Raw genomic sequence first — 18,294 nt, forward strand, 5'->3', positions numbered from 1 at the left:
TTTGTTTCCACACATAGTGCCAGTTACCCAATTTGGACAACATTCTTCCCTAGACTCCTGTATAATTTTAAGGGGGTACATTTTATGAAAACCAGCCCAGGACAGCTTTTCTTTTCTTTCTCTTTCCCTCTCTTTTCTTTCTTGTAATTCTTTCCATGACTAATCCTAATTTCCATTTATTTTTTATGTGGTGTTGGTGTCATCTTCATTTTCATTCATAAGCATATTAACAGGGGGAGCATTCTGTATTTTGTTCCATTTATTTTTCCTACAACTTCTGGATCAGCTATTTGCAGGTGTAATGAAATTTTAAGTCTATTGAATTAGAAGTTAGTCTGTTTTCAAGACTCACTTTCTTTCCTTTGCTAAAATTCTGGTCTAATTTAAAAAACAGTAGATCATAGTTAAATAAAACTGTACCCAGGATAACCCTAATTTCCATATGCAGATTTATCTGCACTGACAGCCACCCCCTTCTCTCTCTCTCCCTCTCTCTCTTTCTCCTTTCCCTCCTCTCCATCTCCCTATTGCATTGTATCTGACTGATTTTCAGAGCACCTTCGCTGTTTCTCCCTCTCATTCCCTTTCTGTGAAATATCTAGACAGGAAGGAGGTGGCTGCAGAGGCTGAACAAACAATCTCATATTCTGCCTGCAATGTCATCGTTCTTCCCCCCATTTCAGGGGGGTGAAGTTACCCAGGAAGGGATGCAGAGGAGCTGAAAAGGAAGGGGGGGTTCTCCAGAGGCTGCTGCGGTCAGGGGCAGGGACTGCCACCAGATGTGCCTGCTTTCCTGGGTTTTGATTCGAAAGGGACAGCAGGAGGAAATATTGAGAGACAAAAGCCTCGGTTGAAATGATCATTTTCTTTATTTAATATGGCAGCAGACACTCTCTGCGTAGGATCATCGTACCGAGCATAAACTGGACTTTCCTACTTGCCTCACAGGAGTCAGACAGATCCCTGTTTGCTAAATGATCATCCAAGGTAAGACCCCCTGCTTCAGATACTTGGTTATTTTCCTAAGTCAATTATATTTCTTAAATATATATATGTCATCTTCAGCCACAAACAGTGTGGTGGGGACAAATCAGTGTTAATCTGCATCTAAAGAGTTAAGAAAAAGCAGAGGTTTAATAGATTCAACTCAATTCTTAGAGGCTGATTACTTTGTCAATGATGTATATGCTGTTTGTTTTTAGGGAAAATGTTTGCTTTAAGAACACGCTAATGCCATCACCATCCACCACTGGTGACAATAGTGCTGTTTAGACTCCTAAAAAAACTTTGCAAAAAGACAGTGAGCTACAGATGCATGTGTTACATTTTCAGCTCATCTACAAATATTAGACCTCTTATTAAAATGATAGGATTTTTTTTTTTTAGCAGAGAAGGAATGAATGCAGCATAATTAAGTACAGTATTTAATTTGGCTGTTGTGAAGCAAAAGAATAAGGTAATAATTTTTATTGTACTAATCAGTCTCAAGATGTTCTCTGTGTTAATTGGGTTAAAAAAATTGCAGTACTTATTAGAAATTCTAATTTCACAATGCAGTGCTGACAATAAGCGCAGCCAGTGAATTATTCACATCTTTAATTTGCTCACTTAATGACAGTGTTCTGTAATCAGAGTGCAGGGACTGCTGCCTATGCATTATGTATGATGCTCAGGACTTAAATGCAGGACATTATGAAGCTCTCAGTGGTTCAGTAATTAGTTTTCCACAAGACAGGATTTAGATATTCACAGATAAAAGTCCACAGTTGGATAATGCCAAGGTTGCACAACACAAAATAGCAAAGGGAAGGAAGCTCAAAGTTTAGATGAAAACTTCGTCTCTAGAGCTTGTCCACCGAGGAGACAGAATCACGTTACCTTCAATAGTTGCCTGGCTCCGATCACATGTTTGAAAACTGTGCTTGAACAAAGTTGTAGCAGGAAAGACATTTGCACGATTTCAGTGGACCAGAGGGGAAAGATAAAACCTTTTTAATTAGTGTTCACAGAAGCTGCGCAATATATCGTCCTAACAAGTCTGTGGAATGCTTAGCCGGCACTCTCAGTGTGCTTTGTAATTTAGTTAGTGCAAATGCAAATCAGGTTACAATGGTGTTTGGCTCGGACTGTGTTTATAAAAGGGTTACATGCCCAAATGGAGATGGAGCTTGCTGATGGTTTTGTTCCAGTGGCATCTGAAGGCAGGCTTGAGACTCAAATGAGATATGAAGTGAACCTGGGCATGAAAGGAAAAGTAGATTGGAATTGTCAGGGCAACTTAAACGTTTCTTAGACTTGTCAGTTGGAGTTCATTTTTTGAATGTTCTGTCATAAATTTTATGCTTGAATGAACTATTCAGAAACATTATCAATACTTAAAAGATGTATACAAACTTCAGGAAAACATTTCACATTTTAAAAGTTTAGCAACCAGCTAGGCATTTTTTAAATGGAACTGTTTTACGAGCCCATTGTTCGTTAAACTAGTATATTTTTGAAGACTGATGTTTAATGTTTACTAATGCAGCATCATTGCCTTATCATTTATCTGTCTAATTTGCATTCATTTCTCAAACCCATGTATTAGAAATCTTAGTAAAAATGGGCATCTGGAAATTAAAATGCACAGCACTTTTTAAAAGTGCCATTTATAGCTTAGAAGATTTTAAAAAAGATAGTTGAATTGCAAAACAGTATAAGCCAGCATAGGGTTTAAAAGAATGAGATGACAAATGAAAATATTATGATTTCCTCTACATTTGAAAATTACTTAAATAAAAAGTAGGTAGACACAGTGACTCATTCTGTGGTCCCAGCTGCTGGGGGTGGATTTGGTGAGGGGCTAAGCCTGGAGGATTACTTGATCCTGGACTGTTAGGTCTTGTTGAAAAGACCAACATGAGGAAATCTTGCTTTTAAGAGTCATGTCTTCAAAACCTTTCTAACTTGTCATTGTATGTAACTTCTGAAAGTGATTTCAACAGAGTAAAAGAAAATGTTTTTTCTTAGTGTGTATGATGTATTTTACTTCTTTATAATACTTAGAACATTTTTGGTGGGGTAATGTTTATTGGGGAATTCTGTCACAATAATTCTTGGATCTTTAACACAGAGATGTGATGGATGAAAGGAGCTTAAAGCATACAGATTGTTAGCCTATTTAGTGTGGTGAAATTGAATTGAGTGACCACAAGCTGCTCACAGTTAGATTTCTTTCACCTAGCCCAGGAAGTCCAGGAACCAGGCTTCAGTGCATCTCAGATTTCACTGTGGACTTTTGGTTATTTGGAGATCTGGTTAAAATCCTGAACCTGATTCAGTAGATCTGAGTTGAGGCCCAGCACAGTTTCCTGATGATGTAATGTGGCTGAATGTGGAAACCTTCATTTGGCGAGGTCTCAAATGCATCTTATTTCCAGTATATCTGGAAGGTAGGCCTGGTGCAATGAACCATCAGTGAACCCTAGTCTCCCTCCAGTTCTGATGTGTTCTAGTTCAGGTAGAGGAGCTTCCATTTTGGATTGCCAGCTTCAACTCTCTGCTGTCCCAGAGAGTCCCAACCTGTACAGTTGTAGCCCTAGCTGCCTGCTGAGTTCTGGCTTAGAGCTTCTCTTATCACTTTGATTCCACAACTCCATTCACCAGAAGTGGCCTAGTCTACCTCTGTGGTGACACCAGCCCATCACTCTTCATCTACTTGTCTGCATCAGAATCAGCTGAGACGCTAAGTGCCCCCACCTCAAACATTCCACTCTACAGTGGATATTGGGACTACCTGCTTTTTTTCTTTAACAAAAGGTTCAAAACTGATTCTGATGGACAGGCAGCACTTGTAAACAACTTCTGTAGGAGTTGCTGCTGTGCTTTGATTTCATAAGAACTCTTTGGAAAGTGACACTGTCATGGCTTAGGTTCAACTTTTCTATACACTACGAACATTTTCTCTACTTGATATTATCAATGGGAACATAACATAAGAAGAACACAGATCTTTGTTGAGCTAGCTTCAGGAAGTCTGTGTTGAGTGATTGACATTAGAATTAAGTAATGAGTACATACCAGGTTTGTCTTTATTGGTCTGAGTTACCTCACTCAGGATGATTTTTTCTAGTTCTATCCATTTGCCTTCAAATTTCCTGATGTCATTGATTTTAACAGCTGAATATTTCTCCATCATGCAAATGTACGACATTTTCTTTATCCATTCTTCAGTTGAGGGGCATTTAGCTTGTTTCTAGTTTCTGTCATTAAGAATGAAACTGTTATAAACATAGTTGAGTAAGTGTCCTTATACATCCTTTGGATATATGCCCAGGAATGGTATAGCTGAGTCTTAAGGAAGATTGATTCTCAATTTTCTGAGAAACCACCCGTCTGCTGCAGCTAGCCTCTCGAGCCAAGAGAGACCTACTTCCTGAGTGTTTGTCTTTATATAGACTTTCTATTCTGCCTTCTCATTGGTTGTAAACCCAACCACATGACCACCTCGTCACTGCCTGTTTGTATAGACCTCCAGATCCTCTATGGTTGGTATTGAGATTAAAGGCATGTGTCTCCAATGCTGGCTGTATCCTTGACCACACAGAGATCTACCTAGCTCTGCCTACCAAGTGCTGGGATTAAAGGCGTGCGCCATGAATGCCCAGCTCTGCTATGGCTTGCTATTAACTCTGATCCCCAGGCAACTTTATTTATTAACATACAAATAAAATCATATTTCAGTAGAAATAAAATATCACCATATTTCCCCTTTTCTATTTTAATAAAAAGGAAAAAGGTTATAACTAACATAAGAAAAACTATATAGAAAAGTACAATAACTATATACAATATATACAAGTAATAAATATTTAAACAATGTCTAGCCAATTTGTATTTGACAAATTCAGAGAAAATAATTCCATTATCTATCCTATTTTGGTAAGTTCAAAATGTACCTAATTCATTTTCTATCCTAACTAGTCTTCAACTATAACTAACTAATCTTCAACTCCCTCAGAGACCCAAGAAGGAAATAATATTACATAAAAAATTAAAAACAGAAAGTGCATGCAAGCAACTTCCAAAAAATTTGTGAGTTGACAGAAACAGCCAGCTGTCTGGACAGTCACCTAGGTTTCTCTGCAGTGTTGGGGCATCATCTTCAGCCTATAGGCTTAGCGTATCTGACAGACTCATTTGTGAAGTAGGATGTACACAAGGTCAACAGTTCAACTTCACATTGGGTGAGAGCAGTCCATGTACCAGAAACACCTGAATTCCACTAGTGTCATGTCATGATTCAGGATTTTAAATTCTGGAAATTGTTGATGGTTTTTTAATTCAGCTGTCCATTCTTCTTGGCTGTGTATATATGGCTTCATCTCAGCATCCTGTTCTTCTCCACATCCCTCTATTAAATGCCAGTCTACTATTGAGAGGTGTGAGCTTAGTTACTCTTCAAGAATAACTGTTTCAGCTGCTGTTCCATTGCACATCAGAGGCCATCGGCCCACTGCCTGTTCAGCTGCCTTCGGAGAAAAGGGCACTGTACCTTTTCCAAATTGCAAAGGCTACTTCAGGGATGGTACCATATTGTCCTGGCCTCAGAAGATGCCTTTTGATAAAGCCATAATCACACTTGTTTTGGCAAGAATCAGTAGTCCTTTGTTTCATGTCCTGTCTGTCCTGTTTGTCAGCAGTTGATTCGAGGATACTTTGTTGTCCAGTGGCTAAATTTTGCCACAATGAAAGTTAACTCCAATTGCAGTTTTTTCAATGCCCATATTTTCTCTGAAGTAGATTGGTACTGCCAGGAGCCGACATGTCTCATAGTCATAACAAAAAAGAAAAATTTTCTAAGTTATTAAAACATTCTAGCCGGGCGGTGGTGGCGCACGCCTTTAATCCCAGCACTCGGGAGGCAGAGCCAGGCGGATCTCTGTGAGTTAGAGGCCAGCCTGGGCTACCAAGTGAGTTCCAGGACAGGCGCAAAGCTACACAGAGAAACCCTGTCTCGAAAAACCAAAAAAAAAAAAAAAAAAAAAAAAACATTCTAAATGCCATATTCTGTAGATCTCTACAGGGTTTGAAGATGACCTGTCTATCTAAAATATATCTGCTCAATTTTTAAAACATATCTAATATGACTACAAGTTCTATTGTAATGTCTAACTACTAACTTTCATTTCTTTATATCCTAATAGTTGGTAATAATAACATTCAAGGATCAGAAAATTGCATTACATTGTTAAATGAACGGTATAAGTACAATTAGAAATATACATATAGCATTTTCTAACAATATCAATTTCAATATATATAATTTGTATACAATATAAAACAATCCAATCCAATGTAAAGTATTTAAAACTAGTAATTGTCTTTTTCTTTTCTTTTTTTTTTTAAAAAACAAAAACCTTAAATCTAATCTCCTTTGCTTAGCCTTTTCCCTAAACCTTGGCAACAACTTGTAACCAACCCCCCTAAACAATGAAAATTATCCCAGACCCAAAACCCATTAAAAAGACCAAAAAACCACCCACCCCACCCCACCTCTTTGGGAATGTGGGCGTTGTATTCTTAAAATTGCTTCCTGCTAGGTATGGGCGAAGTTATCTTTATCCTGAAAGAAAAATTTTAGGTTAATTGTCAAATTCTAGGAAAGGTAACTATATCCTTCATTATCCAGTCTGTGTATAATGCCAAAGTTCAGGGTTTATCTGAAGTCCTTATTCAAGTAGTCTTTGAGACTGGATCATCTCAGCTAGCCCTCTCAAAATTGCTCTGAGCACTTTGTAGTTAAAAGTTGATCTGTAGATGATGTTTGTCAGCTTAGTGATATTATTATTGTCCACATGGAATTGTTGTTGTTGTGGGGTCCCAATCTTCTTCCTGGAGACTTCAGTTGATGTTAGGCCTGGCCGTGATTTCCTGCAGAAAACTAATAAGAGACTCGAACACAAAGACATACATATACAGCTAATTGAAGCCTTTTTTCTAGAATTAGTTAGTACTCTATATGACCATTCATATCTTAACAAAGTTTAAAATGTATATTAATCTTGTAAATTTTGATATAAAATTTATACTTTAAGAAACGTTTAAAGAATCAGAATAGAATCAAAGAGTTGAGATTAGTAATAGAATAGTCCCTTAATCAATTTGACTTTTCTCCTGTCCCATGGCAGAAGATGGCTCTTTTCTTCTGGAATGATACAGGGAGTTTGCATTTTCGTTTTAACAACATGCTTGAGTTTAAAGAAGGAGTGAGCCCAAATTCCCAAATATACCAAGATGACTTTGGAGATGTGTAAAAGTTAAAACCTTCCTTTTTTTAAAAAAGAGAAGGGGAAGTGCTGTGGGATGGTCTGTATGTCAAATCTGTTGCTCTGATTGGTCAATAAATAAAACACTGATTGGCCAGTGGCCAGGCAGGAATTATAGGCAGGACTAACAGAGAGGAGAACTGAGAGAACAGGAAGGTGGGAGGAGACACTGCCAGCCTCTGCCATGACAAGCAGCATGTGAAGATGCTGGTAAACCACGAGCCACATGGCAAGGTATAGATTTATAGAAATGGATTAATTCAAGATATAAGAACAGTTAGCAAGAAGCCTGCCACAGCCATACAGTTTGTAACCAATATAAGTCTCTGTGTTTACTTGGTTGGGTCTGAGCAGCTGTGGGACTGGCGGGTGTCAGAGATTTGTCCTGACTGTGGGCCAGGCAGGAAAACTCTAGCTACATGTACTCCATTTTTTAAGTGGATTATTTAGTTTGTTGATGTCTAATTTCTTGAGTTCTTTATGTATTTTGGGTATTAGTGCTCTTTCTCATGTAGAGTTGGTAAAAATCTTTTCCCATTCTGTGGGCTGCCATTTTGTCCTACTGATGGTGTCCCTTGCCTTACAGAGCATTTCAGTTTCATGAGGTCCCATTTATTAATTGTTGATCTTAGTGCTATGTTCTTAGTGTTATGTATCTTAGTGTTCTGTTCAAGTTGTTGTCTCCTGTGTCAATGTGTTCAAGGCTATTCCCCACTTTCTCTTGTATCAGTGTCAGTGTAGTGCTATGTTCTTAGTGTTGTGTATCTTAGTGTTATGTATCTTAGTGTTCTGTTCAAGTTGTTGTATCCTGTGCCAATGTGTTCAAGGCTATTCCTCACTTACTCTTGTATCAGTGTCAGTGTACCTGGTTTTATGTTGAGGTCTTTGATCCACTTGTACTTGAGTTTTGTGCAGGGTGGTAGATATGGATCTATGTGCATTCTTCTACATATCAATATCTAGTTAGACCAGCACCATTTGTTGAAGATATTTTCTTTTTTATATTGTATATTTCTGGCTTCTTTATGGGAAATCAAATGTTTATATGTATGTGGATTTACATCTGGATCTTTGATAAAATTCCATTGATTCATCTGTCTGTTTTTAAGCCAATACCATGCAGTTTTTATTATTATAGCTCTGCAGTACAGCTTGAAATCAGGGATAGTGATACCTTCAGAAGTTCTTTTATTATATAGGAGTGTTTTAACTTTCCTGGGTTTTTTGTTTTTTCATATGAAATTGAATATTGTTCTTTCAATGTCTGTAAAGAATTGTGCTGGGAGTGGGGCTGGAGAGATGGCTCAGAGGTTAGAAGCACTGATTGCTCTTCCAGAGGTCCTGAGTTCAATTCCCAGCAACCACATAGTGGCTCACAACCATCTATAATTCGATCTTGTGCCCTCTTCTGGTAGGCAGGTATATATGTAGGCAGAACACTGTATACATAGCAAATAAATCTTTAAAAGAAATAATTGCACTGGGATTTTAATGAGGATAGCATTGAATCTATAGCTGGCTTTTGGTAAGATGGCCATTTTTACTATGTTAATCCTACTGATTCATGAGCGTGGGAGATCTTTCCAACTTCTGATATCTTCTTCAATTTCTTTCTTCAAAGACTTGAAGTTCTTGTACAGGTCTTTCACTTGTTTGGTTAGAGTTACATCAAGATATTTTATATTATTTGCAGCTATTCTAGTGGGTGTTTATTCCCTTATTTCTTTCTCAACCCATTTGTCATTTATATATAGGGGGGTTACTGATTTTTTTTTTGAGTTAATCTTGTATCCAGACACTTCACTAAAGGTGTTTATCAGTGGTAGGAGTTCCCAGGTAGAATTTTTGGGATCATTTATGTATACTATCATATCATCTGTGAATAATGATACTTTGATTTCTTCCTTTCCAATATGTATCGCCTTGATCTTCTTTAGTTGTTTTATGGCTCTTGCTGGAACTTTAAGTACTGTATTGAATAGATATGGTGAGAGTGGGAAGCCTTGTCTTGTTCCTGATTTGAGTTTAATTGCTTTGAGTTTCTCTCCATTTAATGAGATTTTGGCTATAAGCTTGCTGCAAATTGCCTTTATTATGTCTAGGAATGCCCCTTGTATCCTTGATCTTTCCAAGACCATTATCGTGAAGGAGTGTTGGAGTTTGCCAAAGACTTTTTCATCATCTAATGAGATGATCATATGTTTTTTTTCTTTCAGTTTGTTTATGTGGTGGGTTACATTGACAGATTTTTGTATGTTGAACCATCCTTGCACCTCCAGGATGAAGCCTACTTGTTCATGATGGGTGGTCTTTTGGGTGTGTTATCAATGCCTGGAAGACCAGCTTCAAGCAGGACAGGGCTCAAAGGGAGTCCATGGAGTCAGCACATACTATGACTTTTTTATCTGAGAGTTAGGAAAAAACACTCATACTCTCTCTTGATTTCCTTCTTAATTCTTCTGTGTTCTTTATTTTGTGTTCTATATTTTCTTTTCTTATCTCTATCCAGAAATGTCCCTTCTGCATCTCTTGATGCTTTCCTTCTTCTAACTCTTTTGATGTTCTTCTCCTAATTCTTTTGTTCTTGATGTTTTCATCCTAATTCTTTCGTTCTTGATGTTTTCCTTCTAACTCATTTTAACTCTCTCTTTACTCTTTCCCTTATAGTTTATATCCACAGCAAAATTTTTCAGGCAATATAAAACTTAAAATATGGTTACATTCTGTTTTTCAAGTGAATGAATGCAATGAATACAAGGAAAAAACAGCATTTTCCCATATCCCTTACATGATTAAACATTTTACATATTATAGGTGAAAAACAAATTATCCCAAGAACCCACATACATTCATACCCAAGAAACTTGCTATAGATTAACCATGTAGGCAAACAAGATATTCTTCTCAGTCAGGTCTTTTACTGGCAGGCTGTATTTTGAAGTTACAAAGAAAAGGACCAATTACTTTATTACTTATCTTGAAAGGTAATCTTATAAGGAATCTTAAAGGAATCACAAACCTGAACTTTTATATATGAAAAAGAATCAGTCAGCTCTATTTTAAACCTTTAGGGTGCATACCCACTCATCAATAGTTTCTTATATCAGGAGATTGAGGGCAAAAATGGGTATAAGGAATTAATCATCACCTTTGATATTTAACCAATCCTAGCAAGAAAAGTGCATCAGTTAGTAATAATCAGGCTGCTTTGTTCTTGTTTTCTGACCTTAAAGAGTTCCTTACTCAACTATGTGCCTTTCTAAAACTTTAGATTGTCTTCTTGGGTTTTTCACCTCAAAACTATTTAACAAAAACATCCTAGTCCAACTTTAAGTTATTTTCAAAGCTTTGTTTCAGCTACGATGCACTCTGATATCTGCAAACACATCTCTCAACATTAATGTTAAAAGAATTTAAGGTAATGGGGCTACCAGGATTCAGTTTGTATTTTTTATTGCTTTTATTTCCATTTTCAGGTCTTGAACAGTTTCCTTCACCTGTGTGTTCGTTGTTTCTTGGCTTTCTTAGCATTCTTTAATTACTTTATTGATTTCCTCCAATTTTTTTGTTTGTTTTCCTTGATTTCTCTAAGGGATTTTTTTTTTTCATTTCTGCTTTAAGGACCTCTATCATCTTCATAAAGTTGGTTTTACAATCATTTTCCTGTGCTTCTGCATTGGAATACTCAGGGCTTTCTGTCTTGGGATAGCTGGGCTCTGGTGGTGCCTTGTTGCCCTGGCTGTTGTTGATTGTGTTCTTACTCTGGTGTTTAGGCATCTGTGTATTTGGTGTGATTATACATCTAGGTGCTCATATCTCAGTTTGTTTTTGTTGGATTGGTGTATTGTTCTTTGGTTTCTGTTTCTTTTTTGGTCTTCTGGTCTTTGTGGCCTGGATTTCTGGTGGGCAGTTTGATGTCTGATCCAGTATGTGGTCTCTGTCCAAGATGGGGGCTTGGACTTCTGGTGGCTAGCTTGGCCTTTGGTGCAGCAGTAGGTCTCTGCCTGAGTTGCTGAGTAGGATATGGTGATGAGGAAGGGAGTAGGGATTGGAGGCACTGAGTGAGTGGAGGAGGTCCACTGGCGTGTTGTCTGTCTGTGGTTCTGGTTGCAGATGTGGTCTCTGGTCCCATAGGGAGTCTCTTCTTGGGTTTGCCTATCTGGTTTTTTGGATTGCTTGCCCTGCTGTGTCCCGGCCCCAACTCTGGCAGACTTTCATTGCCCAGGAGCAGTCTATGCCAATCAGAAGAATGGGTGCAGGGCAAGCAATCCAAAAAACCAGATAGGTGAACCCAGGAAGAGACTCTGGTGTAGCCTTCACCAGAGCAGTGGAAGTCCCGCCTTTTCTTTTTGTTAACTGAAAAAAATTTAAAAATCTTTTGAGGTTATAATTTAATTACGTGTCCCTTCCCTTTCCTCCCTCCATATACCTTTCCTGCTCACCTTCAAATTTATAGACCCTTCTTTCATTAGTTGTTATCATATGCATCATGTATAGAACATATTTTTTTTTTTATCCACACTTTTGTTGATGGGCACTTAAATTGGTTCTATACTTAGCTATTGTGAGCAGTGCTTAATTAAATATTGGTATGCAAGCATCTCTATGATATGCTATGTTAGAGTCCTTCTGATAAATACCCGAGAATGTTATAGATGCCTCATAATTTAGGATTTTGAGGAACCTTTCCATTAATTTACACAGTGGCTAGGTTATTTCACATTTCTTCTGGCAGTGTATTAATGTTACCTTTTTTTAAACTTCCTTGTACACATTTGTTGTTATTTACTTTGTTTTATTTTTATTTATTTATTTATTTATTTATTTATTTATTTATTTATTTATTTATTTATTTATTTATTTATTTATTTATTTATTTATTGAGTCAGTGTTTCTCTGTGTAGTTTGGGTTCCTGTCCTGGATCTTGTTCTGTAGACCAGGCTGGCCTCGAACTCACAGAGATCCATCTGGCTCTGCTTCCCAAATGCTGGGATTAAAGATATATGCCACCACTGCCCAGCTATTTACTTTGTTTTAGTGACTACCATTCTGGCTGGGACAAGATTTGGAATCTTTATTTATTTTTAGTATTCGTTTCACTAATTAATGGGTTGTCATGCTGAACATTTTTTATATTTATTAGCCATTTGTACTTTGTCTTTTGCAAACTGTTTGGTCATTTCTTATTAGCCCATTTTGAATAAACTTTCTATGTTTTAAAAGACTATTTCACTTTTGAGTTTGTTGTTCTGATAACTTAATATGTGTCTAGCATAAGTGATTTGGGGAGCATAGGAATATTTGGTAAATGGAGTAAGTTAGTATTAGGGGTGAATAAACACTGGAAACTGACATTGGCCAGAACACCAGTTATTTTACCATACTGTGATTTACATGCCATTTGGGCTGATGCCCATGGAGTGTACAACCACACATCCCAGTTCTAGTATTTTAGGGATTGGAGTTCTGTTCTTAGGCAAACTACCATTAACACCACTGAGGTTTTAAAAACAGTAAGTTTTTAAAGCCTATCTATACATGTATCCTCATAGCATGGATAATTATAGTCAGATATAGAGACAGCACATTTATGGAAGGCAGACCCATAATTTTAGCTTGTGTCTGGGAAAACACAAATCTAAGTTCTAGCCCCATTAGTAATGGCAAACAATGGCCGGGAAGTGGTGGCACATGCCTTTAATCCCAGCACTTGGGAGGCAGAGGCAGGTGGATCTCTGCGAGTTCAAGGCCAGCCTGGGCTACAGAGTGAGTTCCAGGAAAGGCACAAAGCTACACAGAGAAACCCTGTCTCAAAACCCCACCCCCCAAAAAAAAGAGAGAAGTAATGGCAAACAAGAGATAGAAAAATTATTGGATTCCAAGCAAGAAGACTAGAGTATAAAAAAGGACTTTAATATAAAGCGGAAACAATTACAAAAAAAATCTAGAATACAGTGAGGTGGAGGAGCAGTTTGGACTTATGTATAAAGGCATTATGGAAGATGTAAGTTTTGACTGATAGGACAAATTTCAGACCTAAGGGACCATGGCTCTAATATCTAATCAATTTTCATCTCATTGGCTTAGGCAGGGCAGGCTCACTGAGAGTTCTTCCTTAGCATGTGTAGTTGGCATAGCTAACACCATGAAAGCAACAGGAAGAACGCAACTGGATTTTAATAGGCCATGATGGTGAAAAGGCTAACCAGCGACATACATCCTGGTAGAGGTGTGTCACATGACTACTGTCATGCTTAATTGCTAGATAAATCAATAATATTTTATGATTTATTATAAATACAAATTTATGCATAAATATTTAAATGTAACACTAGTCATACCTGATGAGGGTCCTTTTTGGTTATTGTTGTTCATTCTTTTTAATAGCATAAAATCAAAACAGGAATATCTTATTGCAAAGTTGCTTGTCTTAGTACTGGAATAAAACCTGTCTATCTTCTCATTGCACTGGATTTTAGTGGCCTTACTATTTAAAAATTATATTTATTTATTGTGTATGTATAGATGTGTGTGCACGCATGCTCACATGTCATGGCATGTGTATGGTGGTCAGAGAACAACTCGTGAGAGTCAGTTTTCTCCTTCCACTATGTGAGTCCCAAGTATCGAATGTTAAGTTTTCAGCTTTGGTGGCAAGCACCATTACTTGCTGAGCCATCTCACTGCTTTTTAAATTGCAAGTAAGCTTATAATTGTCTAGGTTCTTTTGGGAGGGCCTATTTATATTTAATATGAGCTGTTTTGGGTAATGTCACAGTGCATAAACACTGTTTACTGTGCCTGGTAGTCTCCAAAGAAAGAAGTCAGCAAAAAAGATATTTCATCTGAAGGCTTGTGTCTATACTTAATGAACAGATGTAATGAGAAAGGGCTTATATGCTTTTACTTGAATGCCTCTGAGCATAGAATCACAGGATTTATGTGCTTCAGAGGTCATTAATGTTGACTCCCATATTTCATTTTATAAATGTGGAAACTGAGTCACAGTAATCTTGTGTTACTTACCTATTCATCTGCTTTACTTAACAGTTTCCTCAGCCTTTTTACTTGCCAGTATGTCCAATTATTACTCTTTTAAAGAAGAAAGAGTAAATGACTTGGACAAGATTATACTGTCAGCAGATGGGGCCCTGTGGCTTTCTCTTGGGATTCTGGGTTACTACCATGAACAGAACTTCTTCCTTTCCTATTTCTTTAATGACTACAAAGTCACTAACAAACCTAGGAGTCTGAATGTAGGTAAAACCAAGTTACAATGAAGAACAATAAATCTTATCCATTGCAAACAAGTATTGGAATAGAACAAAAGTCTACCTTCTTGTTGCACTGACCTCCAATGGCCATACTACTTTAAATTTCACATTTATTTATTGTGTGATATATATAAAATAAATGTGTGTACATGCATGTTTACATGTTGTGGCATGTGTATGGTGGTCACAGGACAATTTGCAGGAGTTGTTTCTCTCCTTCACCATGTAGTGTCTTCAAAACTTACTAGTGCTAAATATTTTCCTAATGTGTCTACTTAACTTTGATATATACAGCTTACGTTTTATACACAGTATTAGATAGCAGTCACACGAATTATGCTATCTTGGTCTTTATAGGTCTCAAGACACCTATCATTTAAAAAACAGAATGTAGACACAAGGGTTTGTAGCTGGGTTGGTGTTTATCTTTCTCCTTTGGTAGCATGTGAGTGCCTTCTGGTACCATGCGCACTAGTCAGTATGGGTGAAGGCTCCATCCAGGTAGGCACCAGCTCAGCTTCTCCATGTTCAGTGAGGTGTGCAGGCGTTGTCTTCAGCAATAGGGCTTTACTGTCATTTTTCTAGTGCGACCAACAGGCTTGTCAATAGTCTGGGTTGTTGGGGAGTTCCAAAGGTACTCCTTCGGTTAAAAAAATCAATTAGAGCCGGGCGGTGGTGGCGCACGCCTTTAATCCCAGCACTCGGGAGGCAGAGCCAGGCGGATCTCTGTGAGTTCGAGGCCAGCCTGGGCTACCAAGTGAGTCCCAGGAGAGGCGCAAAGCTACACAGAGAAACCCTGTCTCGAAAATCCAAAAAAAAAAAAAAAAAAAAAAAAAAAATCAATTAGACGTAACCCAGTCTGGGTCCTGGAACCTTCATTTGGTAACAAGATGTCCAGCTGAGAATCCATCTCCCCCATATTTGGAGACTTCATTTAGATAGCCTTTATACATGTATATATTTTAGGAAGCTTCTACTGTATTAGGTTTCTGTATGAGCCCTCAAATGGCCCTTAGTTTTAACTGTCACTTCCTGTATTCCCTCTCTTTTCTCCCTTTTTCCTCTCCCTCCCCATTTGATACTTTATGGTACTCTTTTATTGTTTGAGAACTAGTAGCAATTGATATTGCTACATGTAATCAGAATATTCAGCAGCAGAAACTTAGGATCAATTCATCTGACAGCCTCAGAATTTTAATTTTGCAATATTGCATAAGATAAATAATTAAGTGTATCTCCCTTAATCTCTTTTCTTCTGTGTCTTACGAAGTTGCTTTTATAAGGAAAAACCATTTCTCTTGACTCAATGACATGTTTGGGACCCACGCTTTGCACTGTTGCTGCCGGTCTATAGATGAAGACTCAGAGGTTATGAGAGGTTTTCTGGAGTGTGGCAGGGACTAACATGGTAATAAAAGTAGAAATATTTGGCTATGTGGAAGGCGTTGTGCTGACTACCTCATGTGCGTCATCTCACTTCATTCTCACAGCAATCAAACTAGTATCTTCATTCTCAGTTGTGAAAATGAGGTTTAGAGAGGATACATAGCATGCTCAAGATTACTGCTGCCCAGTAGACCAAAGCAGTGTCAGTTTAAACCCCTAGCACCTTGCACTCTGGAAGGTCCTTGTTTCCCTAAAATGTTTCTTTAGGGAGGCAGAGGCAGGCAGTTCAAGGTCAGCCTGGTCTAAAGATCTAGTTCCAGGACAGCCAGGTACACACAGAGAAACACTGTCTTGAAAAACAGAAACCAAACCAAAACAAAAAAACTTAAAAGAATTTGAGTTGTTTATTGGGCAAAACTCTAAAATTTAATATTATAGATGAGTATCTAAGTCAAAAATCACTTGTCAACTTTTCAAACATAAAATTTGATCTTAGAAGGCTCATTGATTTAAGAACACTTCATGCAATTTCTATTGTTAATTCATACAATTGTGAGATAAAGTCAGAAGGAGTCTTTGTTTTTGTTTCTCTGCACCTTTAAATTTAATGGTGCTAGCTTGACTGCCACTGGATGGAGTAAGCCAGTCTGTGATTCTTCTGCTCTCTCGACAAGTGCCCTAATAGTATCTGTCATTTATAGACACTCTAAGTTCAGGAATGACACACATTCAGTTCTATGTATTGGCAAACACTGTTCTTCATTCAAAATTCCAATCTCTTCCTTATCCCAGCTGCAGCTTTTTGCATTCTGGAATCCAATTAGGGAGAGTGGACCTTCCTTTATATTCTATTCAGTCACCTTAAAACGGGGTCCTGTAGATCAGCAGGAACGGTGGGGAAATTGTTAGGAATATGAATTTTGGGGCCCCACTCGAGTTAGTGAGACACCAACTGAAGGGCAGCAGTCTATACTTACAGATGCTCCTGGGGCTGACGTACACTGACGTCTGAAAACTGCTGACCCGTATGGTAACTATGCTCTAGTTCTCATGGGAACCTTGGCCTCTGTGATTAAGATAATGAACATCGGGACAGAAAGGGGGACAGAAAGGTGATTCTTTCCCTGGCATTATTGTCAGCTGGTGTCTAGCTTTAACATGAATCATTTAAAGATGCTGCTTCTTCTTGTGGCTATGTTTTAGAAACCTCATCTTCGTTTCTTTCCCCCCATCCTCACCATGTGACATAGTCTCCCTGTGGGGTTCTTATTGTCCTTACAGAGAAAGCCCACTCAGGATGCCTTTGGGAGAGCTTTTGATATGGTTTACAGGGCACACAATTGTGAATAAATAAATAACGAAATAAATAAATACATAAATAAATAACATTCTTTTATCAGTAAGGCTATCTTGTCCTAAAAGATAATCATGCGTCAACTGTTAACCAAAATTACTAAGGCATGCATAAATATATGCTAACACAGTAGAAAATGTGGAAGAAATCAGTAAGTTTCTGGGCATATAAGATCTATCAAAACTGAACCATGTTGACAACAAAAGCTTGAACAGACCAATACAAATTATAATATTGAATCAGCAGTAAAATTTCTTCCAACAAAAGAAGTCAGGGACTTGATGACTTCACTACTGAATTTTTCCAAACTTTTGCCTGTGTATGTGTTAGCCTGTGTAGGTGTGTGTGTGTGTGTGTGTGTGTGTGTGTGTGTGTGTGTGTGTGTGTGTGTATTCATACATGTGGGAATGTATATGTGCATGTGGCAGCCAGAGGACAATATTGGGTACCTTCTTTCACTCCTCATCTTATTTTCTGAGACAGCGGCTGTCATTGAACTTGGAACTCACTGACTAGCAAGACCAGCTAGGCACTCGGCTCTGTTTTTGCTTCCCCACTTCTAGGATTACAGTGGCGTACAGGGCCACATCTTGTTTTTGTTTTTACATGAGTGCTGGGCATCAGGTCTTCATGCTTGTGCAGAAAGGACTTTACTAACTTAGCTGCCCCTGCCCCCCATACTTTACCAAACTTTTAAGGTAATGCTACTTCTCAAGCTATTACTAAAATATTGAAGGGAAAGTCATCTTTCTAGATTAATTTTAGAGGAAAGTGTTACCTTGGTATCAAATCCAGAAAAGAATATAACAGCAGCAGCAACAACAAAAACAAAAGGTAAGTGAGTGAAATGGCAAAAGGTGCTTGCCCTGAAGCCTGACTACTTGAGTTCCAACCCCAAGTCCCTTTGGAAGAAGGAGAGAACCAGCTTCTGCAAGCTGTACTTTGATCTCCACACCTGTGTGAGAAAAAGTG

General features: G+C 38.0%; 1 protein-coding gene across 17 annotated transcripts in view; it reads left to right on the forward strand.

The window, feature by feature from the left end:
- The first annotated feature begins 478 nt into the window (after nt 1-478).
- LOC128096701 (uncharacterized) overlaps nt 479-18,294 on the forward strand; it is an 868,750-nt gene continuing 850,934 nt past the window's right edge. For all 17 annotated transcript variants that reach the window (XR_008213714.1, XR_008213715.1, XM_052716602.1 and 14 more), the window contains exon 1: nt 479-987. The gene's annotated coding sequence lies outside the window, so the exon portion shown is untranslated. The remainder of the gene's footprint in view (nt 988-18,294) is intronic.

Source organism: Peromyscus californicus, unplaced genomic scaffold, assembly GCF_007827085.1.
Source record: "Peromyscus californicus insignis strain IS unplaced genomic scaffold, ASM782708v3 Scaffold_5__1_contigs__length_169319896, whole genome shotgun sequence".
Lineage (NCBI taxonomy): Eukaryota > Metazoa > Chordata > Mammalia > Rodentia > Cricetidae > Peromyscus > Peromyscus californicus.